Genomic DNA, 21690 nt, shown 5'->3' with positions numbered 1-21690 from the left:
AGAAGTTATACCATTTCAGACTCTATTCAGGGATAAAAAAATTTAGAAGAAACCAACATGTAAAAGACTCAGCACTTTGATCATTAGCCTATAATCAGGTTACTATATTAGAGATTTCAAGGAATTTTCCCTTGGTTGAGATCTGGACCTCTCTCTCTTTTGATTGAGCTTTTGTCATCTCACTCCCAAAATAAGAATTCATTCACTCTGTGTATTATCTATCTATTCTTCTAAGTATACTTTTTCAGGGACAGCTAGATGGTACAGAGCATAAAGCATTGGACTTGGAATCAGGAAGACTCATCTTTCTGAGATCAAATCTGGCCTCGGACACTTACTAGCTGTATGACCCTGGGAAAGTCACTTTAACCCTATTTGCCTCAGTTCTTCATATGTAAAATGAACTGGAGAAGGAAATGGCAAACTACTCCAGTATCTTTGCCCAGAAAACCTCTAAATAGGATCACACAGAGTTGAATGTGACTGAAATGACTGAACAACAATACTTTCTCTGATGACTCTGCTATCTGTTTAGATAAATAGGTTATTTGCTATAGGCTATGTATGTTCTTTGTGGAAATGGAATTGAGGAGGAAGGGTTGAAGTCAAGCCTTGGATATACAGCTTCAGTTCCTCCTTCCCCATTAAGTAAGAGTGAGCAGGAGTGCAGTTTGAACCTAAAAATGACTTCCCCTAGACTAACAACATAAAAGAAAGAAAATAGATGCAGTTGTAGCCTGGTACCACTGTTTCCTGAGGATAGCAGAGTGGTTAGCCTATGGACTCAACCTCCTGCTTCCCCTCCTGACAAGAATCAGCCCCCCTTAGAAAATGATGAAGGAAACAGACTCTAGAAATATCTATTCTTGCCTCCCTTTGAGCCCAGAAAAACCCATGTGGATACACATAATCTCAATGGGCAAAACAATAACAGTGCAACCACATACCAAGTTAAGTTAAATTGAATTAAACGGATGGCTAAGGAGAAACAGTGGGAAGAGAAGCCATTTGACTGTTCCTCTGAGTATCCTTTGCTAAATCATCATAAATATTCTGCTCCCCTGAATGTTGGTGTACCCCCCCCAAGCTCTTTACTGGACTCTTTTCCTTCTCTTGGTGATCTTATCCTTATAGGAGTTGGGGATAAAAGGTAAGCCCTGGAAGAGGAGCATCAAAAAGATGGAACCCTAGTTGGGGGAGGCTTAGAGACAGTTGTGCTACACAGCATCTTGTAATGAGGATCAGGGAGGAAGCCGCCCATGCCAAGGAAGAAGTGGAACCACTCCCTCCAAGAACAAAGGGCCCTCACTTACTTCTAGCATTGGCATTCTGGAACAAACCCTTGTTTACCTTAAACTCAGTGTGTCTAAGACTAAACCCCTCTTCCTCCCAGAAACTATTCCTCCTCCTGATTTCCCTAATATTTTAATGATTCATCCATCTCCCTCACCTACCATATCCGATCAATCACTAAGTCTCAGCACTTACATCTTGGTGCCATTTTTCTTTTCTTAAATCCTTCTGTGACCAACATAGATCAGTCCTTCTCACTTAAATTATTGCCATAACCTCCTTTGAGGATTCCCTTCCTCCAGTCTCTCCCACTGTCGATTCATCCTACACACCATTGCCAGATTAATCTTTTTAAAACAGAACTCTGATCATGTGATCTCTTCTTATTAAAAAAAAAACCTTGAATGGTTCACCAAATAAAGTAAAAACATCTGGAATTTAAAATCCTTAGCAATTCAGGCCTTACCTACCTATTTATTTATTTTAAAATAATTTATATAAATATAAATTATTAGATAATTTATATAAATTTATTTATTTATTTATAATCTCCCATTATTCTCTGTATAAACTCATGCTGTGCTCCAACCAAATTGTGCTTATTACCCAGATAGAGCCTATTCTCCCCCTCTTCCCCTTAGCCACCTGTTTAATTTAGCAAGGACTCACCAACTACCTGTTATGTGCCAGGCACCATCCTAGACAAAAATTAAAGGAATTAAAACTGCTCCTTAAGGAGCTTACATTCCACTGAGAGATGTGAGGACCTGGGAATGGGGGAGGTGTAAGTAAAGAACAATAGGTACAGAAATAATTTATAAAATATGTACAAAATCAAACCAAAGTAAATTCAAAGAGAGTACAAACGATGGGAATCAGAAAAGCCAGGCAGAAGGGGGCACTCAAGCAGAGCTTTAAAGTAAACTAGGCATTTCACAGGATAGAGGTTGGTGAGGGTGAGGAGCATTCTGGTCATGGGAGCATCCTGGGCAAAGACAGGAAGATGTGTGATGGCATGTCAGGTATGTAGAATAGCAAATGGAAGGAAGGGGATATGTACGTGAAGGGGTGTAATGTGTAAATAGCCTGAAAAATTCAGTTGGAACTACACTATGTTAGGTTTTAAATGGAAATAGAGGATTTAAATGCCCACCTCTCACCCAAATTATGGAATAGCCTCCTAACAGGTCTCTCTGCTTTCAATATATTGGTGGATGTTCACATGTTAACTATTTATAATCATGTTGTTTCTTTTTTCAGTCTAGACAAGGAGCTATGTTACTTCAGCTTTAAATGCATGCCCGTTTCAATTTCCTCTCTTAGACACAAACCTCTCTAATCAAGGCTTGTGCATTCAATCCCTGGCATCTCTAAAGAGTGTGTGAGGATAGCATGATTCTTGCTGTATCTGATCACAGTATGGCTCCTTCTACAATTCACTTTTTTGCCTTTAAGCTGGAAACAAAATATACTTCTGTCTGCTCTCTATGCAAATTGGATTACCTTTAACCCAAGTTTAGGGTGCTTCAGAACAAATTCTTAGAATAAAATGTGGTCAGAACAGATCACAGATATATAATCCTATATTTAAATGTTCCTTTCATGCATCAAGTTTCACACACAAAACTAAACATTCACATACAATTTTGTGCTAACACCTCACAAGAACTACATCTTTGCAAGAGGAATGGTGTATAACTAAGCTCTCCAAAAATTCTTTTTGCCTGCAATAGTTCCTGTGATTACCTGAGAAGTATTTAGTCCCTTATCTATTATATACTATTAGAAAGGAAGGAAGGAAGGAAGGAAGGAAGGAAGGAAGGAAGGAAGGAAGGAAGGAAGGAAGGAAGGAAGGAAGGAAGGAAGGAAGGAAGGAAGGAAGGAAGGAAGGAAGGAAGGAAGGAAGGAAGGAAGGAAGGAGGGAGGGAGGGAGGGAGGGAGGGAGGGAGAAAGAAGAGGAGAGGAAGAAACAAAATGAAATTTCTAAACATCCTTGAGAAACATTTCTTGAGGTTTCTTACTATATGTTTGACATTAACCCATTCTGAGTGTAGCGTTAAGGCTGTGACTATGAGACCACAAAAGAAAGAATTGATTATGTCAGTTCTAAAAATAAGCAGATTCTGTGTTGGGGATGGGAGGGATTTAAATAATTTAACCAACCGTGTAAGTGAAATCAGGTTATCCAATAGTCCTAAAGAGAAACAAAGCTCCTGCCTTTTATAAGACTAAGGAGTTAACTTTGTTTTAAAGTAAATACTCTCTTAGAAAGTTTGGTCCTAGAATGAGAATTCAGAAGAGTTTACCCAGTGCAACACAAATGCTTCTGTTCTGTTTGGGGCCATTAACGTAGATGGAGTTCATTTCAGGATGTACCCAAATGATCTCATTCAATCCAACAAACATGTATGAAGCATGAGCTCTGTGCAGGGCACTTTCCAGGGTATATACAAGTCATTTCTATTTTCTGTAAAATATTCCTCTCTGTAGTAAGATCCAGCAGAGGTTCACTCTGTAGTATAGAATGACAAAATAAGACTTTGGGATCCAGATCCTGCTAGCATATCATCCATAATCAAAATTCCTGGTTATTAGTTTAATAGAATGTTTTGCTTTCCCCCTCTGAAACTTCTACAGAAAGACATGCTGAACAAGTTAGCTATGTCAATAGATGTCTGCTAAGCTTATGACTTGAATTCCAAAAGGCCTGAAAGAATTTTTTAAAAATATTGTCCTAACATTGTTGCTGTGTTAACATTGCTGACCCAATTAAAAACATACATAGATGGTTTTGTATTTGTAATACTGGTTGTGATTTATGTGACAAGGCAACTTTAAATAAAGTATAAAGACTAGTTTTCAGTTTTCAAAAGTTATTTTCTCTAACAGAATGGGTCTGGTTCTCCCATTGTCTGCTCTGAGCATAGACTCACATAAACCTGAGGTTGGACGTTTTCGGCACATTTACACAAGGCTAAGAAAATGCCTTTGTACAATAATGGACAGACTGTCTACACAGCTTCTCTCCATCTCTGTGACCTGGGATTGAAGGATGCTCAGAAATCAGGCTTCTCCCCAGTAGTGGACTAAGGACAAACTCTGGGCCTGCCTGCTTAGGAAGAGGAATAAAGCACTATTCCTTCCTGCTGTCTCTAGGGCTAACCTGCCTGAACCTGAGCCTGCCCACCAGAAAGAGAAAATGTGTAATTTGTTGAGCTTCCCCCATTAGTCCCCTCTCCTAAGTCGGCCTCGTACCTCTCCCCGCCACCTTCCACACAAGGGACCCCTAGACATGTGAATAACCTACCAGAACATAGTCCTCAGTGATTCACATTCTCAGTCCCATAAGATCTTCCCCATCCCAGTGATTCAGAACCTCTGGATGTCATTGTTCAAATCCTTTCTCTACTCAGTCCGTATTCCCACCCCTCTGAGCCCAATGCCAACAGGGACCCATTCTAGCTGCCCACCCCCTCCATGGTGTTCTCTGGAATGCCTGCTCCACAGGTAACAAACTTGCTTTCATCTTAAAACTTTTCCTTTCCCACTCTTTCCATCTTCTGCCTCTCAATGACACCTGGCTCCCTCCTGATGATAAAGCCTCCTTGGCCACCCTTTTCTGCACTGGATGCCCTTTCACTCATATCCCCCCATTTGCCAGTTGAGGTGGGGGAACCATCTACCCCTTTCTTCCTATTGTCTCTTCCAAGCGTTCTCTACCAGCATCTCTACCAGTATTCTCTCCTCTTGAGAGGTTCACTGAAATCTTATTTTACAACACAGTCGAGATTCTGGGTTATTATCTAAACTCCAGGACACTCTCTTTTCCTGTGATTTCATTACCTGGCTCACAGATCTTTTTTTTCTTAACCTCATACAAAGGGACTTCCACAAATTTGCTCATTTCACATGACCTACTCCTCCACCTCACCTCTACTACATACAGTCATACATCTAATCTTTCCATAACCTACAAATGCGCTTCTTCCATGTTCAAGAACTCTAAATTCCCCTTATCTATTATCATTGCACCTCTCCCTCTGCCTTGGAACTGCTAACCTGTTCTTCCTCCTCACCATGAACTTCAATCCCTCCACACTTCAGGTCTTCCACAAACCATCTTCCTTTTCCTGTCTTCACCTCATGGTGAACCACATGAACTTGACATCATTCTCTTCTCTCAAGGCCCTTATCTCCTTATCACAGATCCTATTGCCCTGCCAGACTTCGGCCTTAGATCCCTTCTGGCATCTGCTGTTTTCACTCTTAACTCATGAGCTTCTGGAGGAAGCTAGAGAAAATAATGAAACTGTGCTGTGTCCACTACAAATTCACGCTACATAACCTCAACCAGCCCCTCACTGCTGCAAGGCAACCCTCTTACACCTTTCTAATTGACTCACTATCCCACTCACCACAGAAGCTCGTCCAAATCTTTTCTTTATCCTTCCTCAAACCCTCCATGGCTCCCCATCCCCTCGCCTTCTCTTGAGAACCTGGCCTCCTATTTCCCTGAAAATATCAGTCATTCACAGAGAGGTCACTCTTCTCCCCTCTTCCTCATTGCACACCACTAGGATGTTCTCCACTTCTCTCTCCTCTTTCACCATTGTCTCACATGAAGAAGTGGCCTTGATTGGGATGGATTTAGGGTCAAATTGATCGTGAGTCGTCCCAAAAGAATTACAAGACTCACTGACTCAGTTTACCAAGTTTTATTGCAATACTGTGAGTGAACACAGGGAGAGAACCAGAAAAGTGGAAAGGTCTCTAATAGGGAAAGAAAAGAGAGTTATATTTATAGTATGGATAAACTGATTATCAGTCTCATAATAATCTCCACCTTAGAAAGGTACAGGGGAGGGCTTATCCTAATTTGGAGTCCCTGGGGGCTTAAGCCAACCCCCAAAGTAGGTACTTTTTTCCGTGGAGGTGTGTTTTGGGGGGTTACAGGTCATAAGGTGAATCTGGGGACAAATCTGAGCTTTTCTGTGCATGTTCACAAAAAGCATACTTCACCTTGCAAGGTCAGGGTGTCTTGGTGTTTTTGATCTTTTTCTTATTTCTAGGCCTAATTTTGGGGTATTCAGCTAGGTTCTCTGTGATCTGTCTCTTTGCATTTTTATTGTAATTACAGTCTCTATGACCTGTTTCTTTATGTTTTTGTTGTGGGTGGTGATTAATGAGGGTAATTAATAGGAGCCAGACCTCAAGGTACCAGTTAACAAGAATCTAGGCCCTGTCTTTGATGAGGGCCCAAGGTCTTAGGTTATCCATTAACTGGGGTCTGAATCCCTCCTAGGAGCTCAGATCTTAATCAGAGCTTGGGTCTTAGGTTTTTTCTTTTAACCCCTTTTTTTGCCTCCCACATCAGCCTTTCTCCTTGTTAAGACAAATCCCATCTTCTCCAGCACATTTCCCCATCTATGATTCCCACTCTCTCATTTCTCTTCAGTCCCTTCCTGTCTAGTGTCTGTTTTCCCACCACCTACATGTCCATGTTCTCCTATCCTCAAAATCCTCACCTATGCTATCAATTCTCAAATCTTTCCAGCACTAACCTCTCTTTCTCACTCTAGACTCATATCCCCACTTGCCTACTGAACACCTTGAATTAGATTCCCAGTAGATATCTCAAATTCAGCAATACCTAAGGGGAACTCATCACCTTTGCCTCCAAGTTCCCCTCTATGTTGATTTTATAGAAGATGTCTCTTCTGTGCCCCCTTCTCTCCCTTGACACCACCATGACCATGGTGTAGGCCTTTATGCCTAGATTGCTGCAATAGCCTACTGGTTTATCTCTCTGCCTCATATTTCTCTTTGTTCCAGTTCATCTGCTGCAAAGTGATCTTCCTAAAGCATTCATCTGACTTTGTCAATCCCCTACTCACTAAACTCCAGAGACTCTTCTATCACCGTTAGGATCTATATGGGCCAAATTCAGTATGGGGAGAGTTAATTGGGCAGCTCGCCATAATATTGGGGTTCAGGAAATAATAGGAGACCTCTAGGTCCAGAGTTTCCTCTCTTTCAAACTGCCTTTTCTTTAGTTATTTCTCCCAGACTGATAAGAAAGGAGATTAACAGCTTCTTTTCCACAAACAAATCAGGTTTTATTAATGGGAACAAAATTTACAACACAAGTGAAGTTAATAGAGCCAGGGTCAATGACAAAGGGGATAGAGAAAGGGAAAAATATGACCTACTTCCCAGATGGTTAGAATCTAAATCTCTAGGGTAAAAAGGCCCCCAGGTACCTCGAATTCTTCTTCCTCAATTACCCAGAATAGCCTGGCTTGAACAAAAACTGACTCAAACCCTAAACTTGCTTCCAGCTCAGCTGGCCTAAAGAGCCAGCCTCACTTCAATAACACAAACTCACCACCACCTGGAATCTGTATTTCCAAGGAGAATCAGCTGTGCAGTGTTTCCCAGTTTGGTCCGAAGGTCAACCACCACCAGCTCTTCTCTCTCTCTCTCCCTTTCTTTCCCATTCCTCACAGAGTTCTCCCTTCCCCTTCCTGCCTCTCCCACCAGAAGGGAGGTTCTTAGCCCTGCTGAGTCTCCAATTAGTTCAACATACCCCCTGGGCTGTCCCCATTATAATTTGGCCAGGCCCATGTGGGCGTGGGGGAACTCCTAGGTGGGGGTGAGGCACTTAGTTGGATACTTTGACTCAATAAATGTTCTTTCTGTTATTCAGTCCCACCTAACACAACACAAATCTGATCAGAGCTCCTTTTGTTTGTTCCATAATCTCTTCAAGTACACACCCATCTTCTCTTAGGCTTTTTAAGATTACATCTTTTCAGTCTGACCATAATGAAGCAAAAATGGGGTCATAGATACCCCAAATCACAATTAATTCCTTATAGATCAAATTTTATATCCTCTGTTTAGTGTTCAAAGCTCTTCAGAACCTGTTCCTCCCCACCCCCCAACCTTTCCAGTCTCCTTTGTTGTTGTTTTGTTTTGTTTTTTTCTGGGGCACTGAGGATTAAGTGACTTGCCCAGGTAGTAAGTGTCAAGTGTCTGAGGCCAGATTTGAACTCAGGTCCTCCTGAATTCAGGGCGGTTAAAAAATTTTTAACCTTTTTTTAAAGTTTGGGGTTCCAAATTCTATCCCTCCCTAAGATAGTAAGCAATCTTGTGGCTCCTTGCCCACCCCCCAACTCCTATTCTGAGAATCAGTGACACTGATCTCCTTGCTGTTCCTTGAACAACTCCACACTTCAAGAATTTTCACTGGCTTACCTTCTTACCTGGAATTCTTTGCCTCCTCATCTCTACCTCCTGGACTCCCTGACTTGGTTCAAGTCCCAGCTAACATGCTGCCTTCTACAAGAAGCCTTTCCTGATCCACCTCGATGCTAAAGTTTTCTTTCTGTTAATTATCTTCCATTTTCCTGCTTATGTCTTATATGGACATAGTTATTTGCTTGTCTCTCCCATTAGACTATGAATTCCTTGAGAACAATGACTGTCTTTTACCTTTCTTTGTATCCCCAGCACTTAACACAGTGCCATGTGCTTGCTTTACTCTTTGTTTTAATACAAAATAAGAAGATTGCCATCACCAAAGGACTTCCTCCTTCTAGAGGCTCTCTGAAATTCCTGGGGCTGCCTGGATTGGAACACCCTCCACTGGGCCCAGTCTTCCTTTCCTGGGGAGAACAATTAATTAGCCAAAGGATGAGCTCCAATCCTTGCCTCAGTGTCTTTTAGAGATAAGGCTCCCCCTAGTAGCTGAGAGTCTTAGGTCAGTTAATCTCTTCCAAGAACAGACACTAGGAGAAAAGTGGAGAAAAAGTGGCGAGGATTAGACAAAATGATCTACACCCCTAAGTAGTACTTGGCCAAATGCAATAACAAGATTTAAAATGATGACAGTAGTCACATATACCAAAACCTATTGAGAAATATATCTAAGGAATGTCTTATGAAAACAGAACATCTTTGGAATGTGTATGTATGTGTGCATGTTTATATACATTTATATCCATGAATGTACATGGATTTGTTTCTGTCCTGAATTGGGCCAGTGCCTCATAATTCAGATCTGAAACTGGAATGAAATGAGATACTAGTAGTTGTTCTAACAGTCAAGAACAGGAGATTAACTTACTTGGCCACAGCAAGGGGAGGGATGCTCATACATAGCTTGAGTTGTGTTGAACACAGTTTGCCATTATTATTCATCATAATGGTCTACAGTCTGAAGCCTCAGGATGACCTTCAACTCAGAGAGGGGCTGTTTTGTATGCAGGTGTCCAGGAAGCCCATATCAGCAGCTCCTGCCTCAGTCCCCTTATCCAATTACATCTCAAAAACAATTTTGATACCATCAAAGGAAATTCCCAGTCTGACTCAGGGACAAGAGGTGTGGCAGACTTAGTATATTACTTTGATCATAATATATCTGTCAGAGAGAGAATGGCATTGTGGGCCAGCCTCTGAGTGAGGAAAATCTGAGTTCTAGTTCTGACTCTGATCAGGATCTGCCATTTGACCCTGAGAAAGTAATTTACCTTCTTGGTATAACTCAAGTGTGGTAGAATCTGCTCATGTAAATTAAGCTAGTTTTTCTTTAAGAAGTGTTGAAACTGTTTTGGAGACTTTGTTGACTCATGAAAATAAGTGCCTTCCTGATTGTCTAAGAACAACAAAAAAGGAGAAGCTCTAGCTCGCTCCAGATGCTTGACCAGTGGAACATCATTAGTGTCTCAGAGGTAGAGGAACCATGTAATGACAAATTTTTCTTGATGAATATTCTTATCAAAGATCATTTCCCTGCTTTAGCTAAGTAAATATCTTTTTAATTGTCAGATCTTTACTAAGTGTTTCATTTCATTCCAATACTGAACCTGAGATACCAACCAGGCCTGGTCAGCCATGGCCTACAACACTATCATGTTGCAGACCAATTTTCTCTAATAAAGGGAATTTATTCCCTGGAGAATTCCCTATATCGATCAATCACAGGTCCAGTCCCCAAAAATATTCCATACCTAAACTAATCATTGACATTTGACATTTATCTGAGACAATATAGTACAAGCTCTGTAATCAGAGGGTCTGAGTTCACAATTTGACTATGCTACTTAATATGTGTGATGTTGGACAAATGATTTAACTTTTCTAGGCCTTCGCTTTCTTCATCTGTAAAATGAGTCAGAATAGATAATCTTTAAGGTCCTGCTAATTCTAAATCTTTAATGCTATTATTCTTGTAGATTAAGGCTTACAAAGTATTACTCTGATCTCATTATGATATGTTCTTTAAAGCTATGCTACTGGCCCCATTAATACACAAATATTAATGAAATTAATGTACAGTATAGCAGTAGGAGGGCACCTAAATGGCACAGTGGATAGAGTGCTGGGCCTGGAGTCAGGAAGACTCATCTTTCTGAGTACAAATCTGGCCTCAGGTATTGACTAGCTCTGTGACCCTGGGCTGGTTACTTAACCCTGTTTGCTTCAGTTTTCTAGTCTATAAAATGAGCTGGAGCAGGAAATAGTATCTTTGCCAAGAAAACCCCAAATGGGGCCATGAAGAGTCAGATACAATTGAAACAACTGAAAAACAACAAAATGGTAATAGTGCCTAAGTTGTAGGAAATTCTACCAAGATAGAAAGACTTCAAGGTGGGGCCAGTGATGGACTGTATGTCTGTTAAACAAGTGCCAGTTTAGCTAAATTCAATCTGACTCATCACCAGGTTGGTCACAGAATGATGAGTTCTTTTGTTGTAAAACCAGTCAAAGATTAAGTTTTAGAAAGGGTGGTGGTATTTGTTATTGGTTGAAGTACCCACACAGACAAAATTACATATCTTTGAATTCAGAACATACTGATGGTCAATTAGTATTTATTTTATAACTAGTACCATGATTTTTCAGCAACACATGAGTCCATTAGAATTATTTAATCCTGAGAATCTCTGTTTCTCACACAGGACAGTCTATATCCTATCTCCATCAGTCAATAAGCATTTATTAAGTGCTTTTATATTACAGACATTGTGTTCAATGCTAGTCAATCAAAAAAAAGGGGGGGAGCAAAAATAAGATTCCTCACCTTGAGGAGTTCACATTCAAATGGGAGAGACAACATGAAAATTATGTACATATCAGATATGTACAGTGTAATTAAGAGGTAAATCTCAGAGGAAAGAGTCTAAGGGGTGGGGTAAGGGACCAGGAAAAGCTTCCTGCAGATGGTGGTATTTGAGTTGAGTCCTGAAGGAAGCCAGGGCTATGGAGGTGAGGAGGAAGATCATTCCAGGCATGGAGGACAGCCAATGATGGAAAGTTAGACATGAAGAACATCAAGGAGGTTTGTGTGGCTGGATCATAGAGTACTGAGAGAGATGCCTTTACAATAACTTTTCCATGTGCCTGGAGTGCATACATTTTTTACCTCCACCTCAGAGAGTCACTATCTTCCTTTAAGATGTACCTCAAGCACCATTTTCCTCTACATGAAAGATGTGCTGATTTCTCCAACCACTGGTATGCCCTCTCTCCCAAATTATATTGTATTTAACTAATTTTATATACTTTTGGCTTTTAGCTTTATTTTGATTATATATATATATTTATTTATATGTATATATACTACATATGTATGTATGTATGTATATATGTATGTGTGTATATATATGTATGGATACTTTGGTGTTGTTCAGTCATTTCAATTGCATCCAACTCTTCATGACCCCATTTGGGGTTTTCTCAGCAAAGATATTGGAGTAGTTTTCCATTTCCTTCTCCAGCTCCTTTGACAGATGAGGACTCTGAGGTAAACAGAGTTAAGTGACTTGCCCAGGGCACCCGAGTGTATATACACACACACACACACACACACACACACAGCCAGATTTGAACTCAGGAAGATGAGACTTCCTGAATTTAGGCCCAGTACTCTATCCATTGCACCATCTGGCAGTGTATGTGTATACACATATGTATATGTGAGCATGGATGTACATGTATGCATATATGTATACACGTTTACATGTGTGTGTCATAACAGATACATGTTTTCATCCCCTTTAGAATTTAAATTCTTTGTGACTAGGGACTTTATTCTTCCTCTCTCTCTTCTTTTTCTTCATCTTCTTCTCCTTCCTTCTCTTCCTCCTCCTCCTCCTCTTTCTGCATCTCTTAACTCCTAGCACAGTAAACACAGATTTAAAGAAGTTCACACAGCTAAACTCTAAAAAGTCACAAGTGAAGATCAGAGGTAAAAGGGACAAAAGGGATATCCCTTAATTTCTTCAGTGGATCCTTCTTGCTTGGGCAGACTTGCCAAGATGGGCCATGCTTTACTGGCTGAAAGTTGAGTTCTAAGCTTTGTCTAATAAAGGAGCTCTTAATCTTTATTCTGTTTTGGATGAGTCTGGCAGCATGATAAAACTGATAGGCCACTTCTCAGAATAATCTTTTAAAATGCATAAAATAAAATAAATACAATTTAAAAGGAAACTAATCATTTTAAAATACAGCGATCAAAATGTATTTTTTTAAAAAGTTCACAGGCCTCAGGTTAAGAACCCCTGATCTAATCCATGGAAAATGTAAAAGTAAAATTCACATTGAAGTTGTAAGTGTTGATAGTGCTGGGACCACCTAAGCAATTCCATAGTCATTAAGGGTTTAGTGATTATTCCCTTCCCAATTCTGGAACCTTCAAAAACAAATGCACAGCTGAGGAGATTTTTTTAATGGTGAAAGAATAGATGTTGATGAGCCCAACTGGGTTGTCTTTAGTTCCCTGGATAGAAGCCATACAATTTGGAACTTTCAGCTATAAAAATATAAAGCTAGAAACAAATATTTTCATGATTTTCCCTCTTAAGACATCTCTTGCCTCTATGGTGGAATGTGACATAGAGTACTGTATTCAAGATCCTCACCCATAAAATAGTTAAGCTCCCTTCAACACCACAATACAGTAGTAGCTCATTTGGGCCTGAGCCAGTATTTGGCTAAGCCTCAAAAAACAGACAGATGCATTTAGGTGAGTTCAATTTTCCTAACATAGGTACAGCTGAGTAAACACAATTTCTCTCTGGCGCTTCAAACAAAGAGGAACAGCATCAGATTATGAAGCCATCAGGTGCCTGAGGCAAAGCAGAGGCTACACAGAAAAAGCCCTCGTTCTTTATCATCAACATCCTCATCACCTCCATCAAACAATCATGGAGTTTTATGAGGTCAACTGAGGTCAGATGTGGTCTGTCAGTTTCCAAAACAGTATTTCCCAGAGCCTCAGAATAACGGTTTTCAGGCCCAGACAATCTCTCAAGGTACCTCAGAACTTTATTCCACAATTTCTCTTTTTTTTTTTTGTATTACCTACCCCACTTCAGGTAAGATATGAAGCTCAAATTAGAGGAACGGTAACGTGCTATATAAAAACCAGATAATACAGTACCTAGGTAAAGAATATCTAGAGCATTCCACCAACCTGCAAACTGAAGTAATCGTGTCAAAAATGAAAGGAGATTAGTTTGGCATGAGCTGTTGACTAAGCTCTGGCTCCTTGTGAGAATGACATCCTTTTCAAGATGTTCTTTAAGCACCCCTCAAATAAAACTTTCAAGGGTTCTATCAAGAACTGAAGTCAAGCTCAATGGCCAAAAGCTTGCAAGTACATTCTTTACCCTTAAAAAAAAATAAACTAGGGCACATTTGCTCTCTCCAGCTGCACTTCTTTTCTCCAGTCTTTTATTTATAAGCTTAAAAACAATTGCACTAAGATGAAATTATTCTACGTGTTATTTTTTCTATTTTAATGCTTGTCCCATTCCTCCATTATAGTGGGCAACATTTTTTTCCTTTGATTAAAAATAACACATTGGTGGCCCCTCAATCAGGGAAAGGACATGACCTTCTTTAAAAAAGATTAAGTATAATAGAAAGTTAGAATCAGAATTACAGTGATCTTATAGTCCAGCTTCCTCATTTTTCATTCTTTCCAAGGTCATTGACAGTGACTCAATAATCATGTCTGCCAGGAATTTCAGTACCCTGGAATATAGTTCATCTGGGTCTGGTAACCTGAACTCATCCAGATCAGCTATGCTTAGTATCTGCCAACTTATCTTGGCTATCATTTCTCCATTAGCCATATGTGTTTTGTCTTTTCCAATCCAAAGGCCAAGCTCCTTGGCAGAGAAAGAAGAATCAAAAAGGAGTTGATTGACTATACTTCTTCTCCATTTGCTATCATTTCATCTGCCTTGACCAGCGATCCTTTCTTTCCTTTGATCCTCTTCCTTTCTCTAATATAGCTAAAAGAAACACCCTTTAGGGTAGGCCTTAACTTTCCTAGCTGACCTGAACTCATTCTGAATTTTAGCATTCCTAACACTACTTACAAGACCGTGTTATATTTTTTTATTCATTCTCTATTAGCTGCCCCTCCATCTTCTAGGTATCTCTTTTGTAAATCTAATTTCATTGATTTGTCCCCTGCATATACATATTGGTTATCTTTAGACATTTACCCCTTGCCCTACCCCCATCATAATTGGAAAAATCCAATTATTTATTTGTACACACACATATATGAATATTTATATTCATTATATGCATTTTCATATTTCTGTTCTTCGTTCCAACAGTAGGTAAACTAATAAATCTCTTCAGATGGTCTTCACCAAGTCCTCAGGGTAGTTTGGAAAGGGGAGTACTTCAAATAAGGAACCCATTGTTGAATCAGTAGAATTTGGAAACACAACAGTCTTCAAGATGGTCTTTTCTGGTTTCATAATTCAGGCAATTAAATAGCAATTGCATCCTGTCCTCAGGGGAAAAAATTCCAAGACAATAAAATAGTTGAACACAGAATGTTCTCTATCCTCACATAATCCTACAACAACTACCTTCTTTGTAGACTAACAAAAGAACAATGTTTGACTTTATTTTAGAATTATAATTATTGATGAATAATATGATAGGGATGGGGACAGGAATCAGACCTATGATTTCATTGATATAGGGAACTCCAAAATGAAGAGATTCCATCTGCCAAGGTACCCCCCCAAAAAATACCAAGGTGGTCTGGGATTTCTCTGCAACTTACAATTTTAGGCTGTTGCCTAAAGCAGTAAGAGAGGCAGTGACTTACTCAGGGTCACAAAGCCAGTATATGTCAGAGGCAAGATCTGAAGTCAAGTCTTCCTGACTCAGAGTCCAGCTTTCTATCCACTCTGGCACTGCCTAATAAAAACATACCTCCTATTACCACTGACAATCTCCAAGGAAAATCCTTTTACTCCTCCCTAATTCTCTACCCTCCTCACCACAGTAACTGTTCCAAACCTCTTTTCTTCTTAAACCTCTCTTACTGCCCCTCCCTCCATCCCTAAGGCTGAGGAATTTGCCTTATATTTTACCGAGAAAAAAAACAAAACATTCTCTGGGAGCTTCCTTTTCTTTTTCCTTCTCTGTATCACATAAACCCTTGGCATTATCTCCCATTGTCAGCTTTTTCAGTCCCTGATTTAAAAGGTGCCTCTTCTTTTCACCAAGAGCAACCCTTAAACATTTTCCAGAACTTCTACATGTACCTATCCCCTCCCATTTTCACCCAACAGATTGTCCCCACAATCATGTCCAATACTTCTTTTGCTACCTACTAGATCATTCTCTACTATACAAACAAGCCTAGGTCTCCCCATCCTTAAAAACAAAAATGAAAACAAAGAATTTCTACAACCCTCAAACTATCTTCCTGAATAACTCCTTCCGAACCCAGCCAAAATCTTTGAAAAAGTTGACTGGAGTCTTCCCCAACTCTTTACTCTAATTCTACAAATCCAATCAGCAGCCAAACTTTGTCATTTCTACATAAACATCTCTTATATCTGTCCCCTTTTTCCCACATGCGCAGTCACCACTATAATTCAGGATGGCACCTGGCTGTCTCTCATTTGCTCCATTGTAAGTCTCCCAACTGGTCTCTCTGCTTCCAGCCTCTCCCACTCCAATCCATCCTCCATACAACTGCCAAAGTATGATTTTCCTAAAATGCAGGTCTGACTATGTCATTCCCCTCCTCAAGAAGCCCCCTTGGTCCTCTCCTGACAAAAACTGTACTTGAAACAGTACATGAAAAATATATGACCTAGTCCCTTACTTCAAAGATTATAGTTTTCACTCCGTGGGAATATTTTTTTGGGACAATTGGTATTAAGTGACTTACCCAGGGTCACACAACTAGTAAATATCTGAGACCAGATTTTTACTTGGGATTTTTTTAATGGGGCAATGAGGGTTAAGTGACTTGCCCAGGGTCACATAGCTAGTAAGTGTCAAGTGTCTGAGCCCAGATTTGAACTCAGGTTCTCCTGAATCCAGAGCTGGTGCTTTATCCACTGTGCCACCTAGCTGCCCCTGAGACCAGATTTGAGCTCAGGTCCTCCTGACTCCATGGACATGGTCTATCCACTGTACCACCCACCTGCCCCACACTGGGAGTCTTCTTAAAAACATTTGAGATGCTCAGTCTACCAGGTAAAGATAAGTTTATTCCAGGAAATGAGTAGATATTGCTAGACAAATGCCTTAAAGTGGTTAGGGATCAAACGAAAGGCCCATATGCATCAAAATATTTATAGCAGCCTGTTCTACCCCCACCCCCAATAAACTGAAATCAACAGTAATAAAAACAATAACAATAGCTAGAATTTTTTAAAATTAATTTAATTTATTATTATCATTTTTTTTTGCGGGGCAATGAGGGTTAAGTGAATTGCCCAGGGTCACACAGCTAGTGTCAAGTGTTGTGGTCGGATTTGAACTCAGGTCCTCCTAAGTCCAGGGCCGGTGCTTTATCCACTGTACCACCTAGCTGCCCCAGTAGCTAGAGTTCATATAGCATTTTAAGTTTTGCAAAAACTTTTCTGAACCTAGTCCACAAACCACAATGGCTGGGCCTGGGACAAGGAAAGGTAAATGTCCTACCCCTGGTGGTCTCCTAATGCTAGGCTTTGTTAGAAGGGATTCCTCTGTGGGAGGAATACATTAGAAAATGTTCGTGATATAAAAACAAAAGATATCAGTACAATCCATTTTTTAAAATAAGTAAACATTTTTAGGAAACAGAAGAGTTGTATGACTCTTCCTCCCACACACAGGTGGGGACCTGTAAAAACCTCTAGGATGGGAAAATACTTCATCTGTACGTTTCTGGTCAGCTCCTGGCATAACATTTTTTTTTTACCAGAATTTTTCCCTAAGCCATACTCCCAACTCCAGGAGAACCATCACATTAAGAACCTAAGAGTTCAAGTTAACGCTAAAGTCAAATCAACAGACTCACTGCTTCTTACCGCCAGGGAATCTGCTCTGAACCCTACTTATTAGAAATGCCCGACTCTGTGTGTTTATACATGTGTGTGTTTCCTTAAACAAGGGATGCAGTTGGTGATCTACATAATTTATAAGGCTTTGATAGCCCAGGGATTCACCAGGAGGGAATCTCATCTGAGGGGACCAGAGTTGTTTGCACACTAACACAATACAATAGAAAGACCAGAGCTGGTAGTGTCAGAAGTCTTGGATTTCAATATCAACTTTTCATATAGTCCAATGATAATGACGATCTTTCATTGGAAGCCTTCCCCAACCTTTCTTAATTCTAATGCCCCCCCTCTTCTAATTATTTACTATTTATCATGTATATAGCTTGCTTTGTGTGTGTGTGTGTGTGTGTGTATGTGTATGTATGTATGTATGTATGGCACATTTGTTAAGCCATTTTCCACTTGTGTCTGATTCTCCATAACCTCATTTAGAGTTTTCTTGACAGAGATACTGGAGTGATTTGCTATTTCCTTCTCCAGCTCATTTTATACATAAGGAACTGAGGCAAATAGGGTTAAGTAACTTGCTCAAGGTCAAACATCAGTAAGTGTCTGAAGCCACATATGAACTCATGTTTGAGCAATTGATCGGGAAATAATAATTTCCACATTTCCACAACTGGTTGTGTCAGGAAGTCTAGAGTTCAAATCCAGCCTCAGACAAAACTAGTTGTATGACCCTGGACAAGTCACTTCACTTATTTGCCTCGGTTTTTTCAAATGTAAAATGAAGATAGTAACAGTATCTACCTTTCAGGGTTGTCATAAGGATCAAATGAAATAATAATATTTTTTAAAGTATGGAGCACAGTACCTGGCAGCAGTCACTACAGAAATGCTTATTCCCTTTGCCCCATTTTAAGCAACAACCTCATGAAGCAGGTCATGCAATAAGCTTCATAGTTTCATAGATTTAGATCATCTTGATCCATACTGGCAACTGCTACCCATAGGGCAAGCAAGGCAATCCAGCTAAAGTAGCCAGGATCTTGAACTGGGACTGTTTCCACATCTGTAAGATGAAGATGAATTCTGAGTTCCTTCCACCTCTAAATCCATGATTCTATGACACGTGATTCTGCTATGGAAGGATGCTCACAAATGGGTTTGTCTCTGGTACTCTGTACTTATAGAGATAAGTTTCAAATAATTTTAAGAAAAAAAAATTGGGTTAACAGATTCTTCACCTGTGGAGAAATTCGTGTTATCTTGGGAAGTCCTGTTACATAAGTGTGTTTGGTATCTTCCTGAGTGACTCAGTTAGCTGAAACCTGTCTTTCCTATGGCAACAGGTACATCACTAGGCTTTTCCACTCAGGGCTGTGGAAGCAATTTTCAGAGAGTGCTAAGACATTCACTAAGGGAATAAAAAAATGTCCACAAAACAAAACAAAACAAAAACAAAAAGAATGCCCACATACTCAGCTATTCCTGCCTTTGGGAACATACCCAAACCAGGGCATTACCAGCTTCAGGGTAGCAGCTATAGCAGAAGTTTAAGTCATATCCCACTCTCTCTAACCAACCAACACACATGTTTTTTTCTCATTTAAAAAACATTTTAACCCCCCTGCAAAAAAAAAAAAAATCCCAACTCTTCTACATCACTCAAGAAATTCCTTGATAAATGCCCAATTTCAAAATGTGTTGGTGGTGAGATTTTTATTTCTTAATTACATAAGCATGAAAAAAGTAATGAAGTGCTACTTGTCAAGAAAACACAGGAAAGCAAAAGACCCAGTTAAAGGGCAGGGAATTGCCAAGAATGAATTTAACTTTTAAAAAGCAAAAATAACTATCCCTTAGAGGCCTAAACATATTTCTAATCAGAACTGCAACCCTCTTGACTTAAATATACAGCAGATGAGTGATTTCTTTACAGCTACAAGTTTTTTTAATGCTAGTTATGTTTCATTTTGTTGTGTTTTAAATCAACTCTGGAGTCCTTGTGTTCTCTGCTCTTGCATTTGTTAAATTTTTCAATAAATAGATGTGGGGTATCATATGCCAGTATCATGATTGCTTGAGTTCACTAGAATTACTGAAGGACATTCAAAGCTTCCTTGTTTCATCAACTAAGAGGCATAACCAAATCTGGGAAATTTATATCTGGTTAATTCTTCCATGTCCATGAACAAGAATCTTTCCCTGTATATTATGAAGTGCAGAGAGAAGAGACTTCTCTATCCTTAAAGCCTTGTTGCTTAAAGACTGAATGGCTAACTCTGTGCTTGATTCATTGTGTTTTGTGGGTTTAGAGAAATCCTTTGCATGGGGGGGGGGGGGAGAGAGAGGGAGTAGGCCTGAGATTACACTCCAGGAAAAATGGGTTAAGTATGTTTTTCAGGCCCAGCTCTTAGCCAGAGTGGGATAAAGCATCCCTGGTATGATCTGAAGGGCAAGGTAAGGCTTGCCTATCCAAATAAACCCCCTACCACCATCTTGCCATTGGGCTTATACTTCCCTTCATTAAAATCACTTTTTTTGGGCTAAAAAGTGTTTCTCGGGGCAGCTAGGTGGCGCAATGGATAGAGCACTGGCCCTGGATTCAGGAGTACCTGAGTTCAAATCCGGCCTCAGACACTTGACACTTACTAGCTGTGTGACCCTGGGCAAGTCACTTAACCCCAATTGCCTCACTTAAAAAAAAAAAAAAAACATTAAAAAAAGTGTTTCTCAACCTGTGAAAATGCTCTAGGAGGACAGAGTTATTGTAAGGGGACAAAGAAAAATCCATATAAGCACCAAGCATTTTCATATTGATCTTTAAATCCAAACAAACTTGCATCTTGAGTCTGGGCAATAAATAAGCACCCTTAAGTAAACTGAGTGATATACCTTACACATTCTGAGATGCCTACTTTTCAAATATATGTAGATGCTATTGTGGTTAATAAAACATAGACTCATGTAAATCTCAATTCATAATAGGTTTTTTTTGTTGTTATCATGTATTTTCCAAGTGCATGAATGAATTAGTAAACTAATTGAAAAGGGGTTTCTTATGAGCTTACTGTGGTACAAAGCACTGTGCTAGGGGCTAGGGATATAAATAGAAAAGAGAAAGGAAAAACGGGAATAGGCTTAAGTTGCAAATTAGATAAAAAGTTCTATGGATATAGGCAAAGCAGATGGTAATACATCTTTAATTCCATTCATACTGATAACCTTATCTGTTTCTGATGGTGAACCATTTCATGGTGCCAAGGGCTTTAGCAGTGAGAATTTTCTTTTATAAGTCATCAGTATCCAGAGCTACTGTGTAGGCCTCCAGTACTTTTCCATAGGTGGTGGTTCAGTTCTGTAAGACTCTTCATAACCCCATTTGGGATTTTCTTGGCAAAGATACTGGAGGAGTTTGCCTTTTCCTTCTCTGGCTCATTTAAAAAATGAGTAACTAAGGCAAATAGAGCTAAGTGTGGCCAGAGTCACACAGATAATAAGTATCTGAAACTGCATTTGAACTCAGTGTTATGGGCCCCTGGGTACCTCAGAAGTTTTCTGGAGTAAATCAAAGAACCTTCTACTTGAAAAAACTAAGCCAAAGGACAGATACACCTAAAGAGATAAGTGGCACTGGATCTGGACTGAGTTAGCTCCAGGACCACCACCCTCCATTCCAGTCTCTCCTACCCCTTGGGGAGATAAGATTAGGTGTGGCTGCTGCTTTTGTGGCATGAGGAGGACAGAGGTGGCTTGAGAGATCCTGAGCCACCCTTCACCCAACTTCCCTCAGCCTCTACCAGTGAGGGATGGTCCTCCCCCAATAAGGGAACTTTCCACAGTTAGATGATCACCCCATCGGACCACCATCAGTCCTCTATAAAAGTATCTGCCTGTCTCCTGCTTGGGGAGAAAGGTATCTCAGAGAGTCATGCCTCTGTGCCATGCATTCTCCCCATGAGAAGTCCAAGTACTTTTCTCTTGGTTTCCTTTCCCTAGCACCTAAATAAACTATTATTTTATTCTAATTGTATTTGTGTGCAAGAGGGGGCAATTCTTTAAAGAGGAATTC

The sequence above is a fragment of the Dromiciops gliroides genome, chromosome 3 (genome assembly GCF_019393635.1).
Source record: "Dromiciops gliroides isolate mDroGli1 chromosome 3, mDroGli1.pri, whole genome shotgun sequence".
NCBI classification, from domain to species: domain Eukaryota; kingdom Metazoa; phylum Chordata; class Mammalia; order Microbiotheria; family Microbiotheriidae; genus Dromiciops; species Dromiciops gliroides.
The sequence above is the reverse complement of the archived record's forward strand: the minus strand, read 5'-3'. Positions refer to the sequence as shown.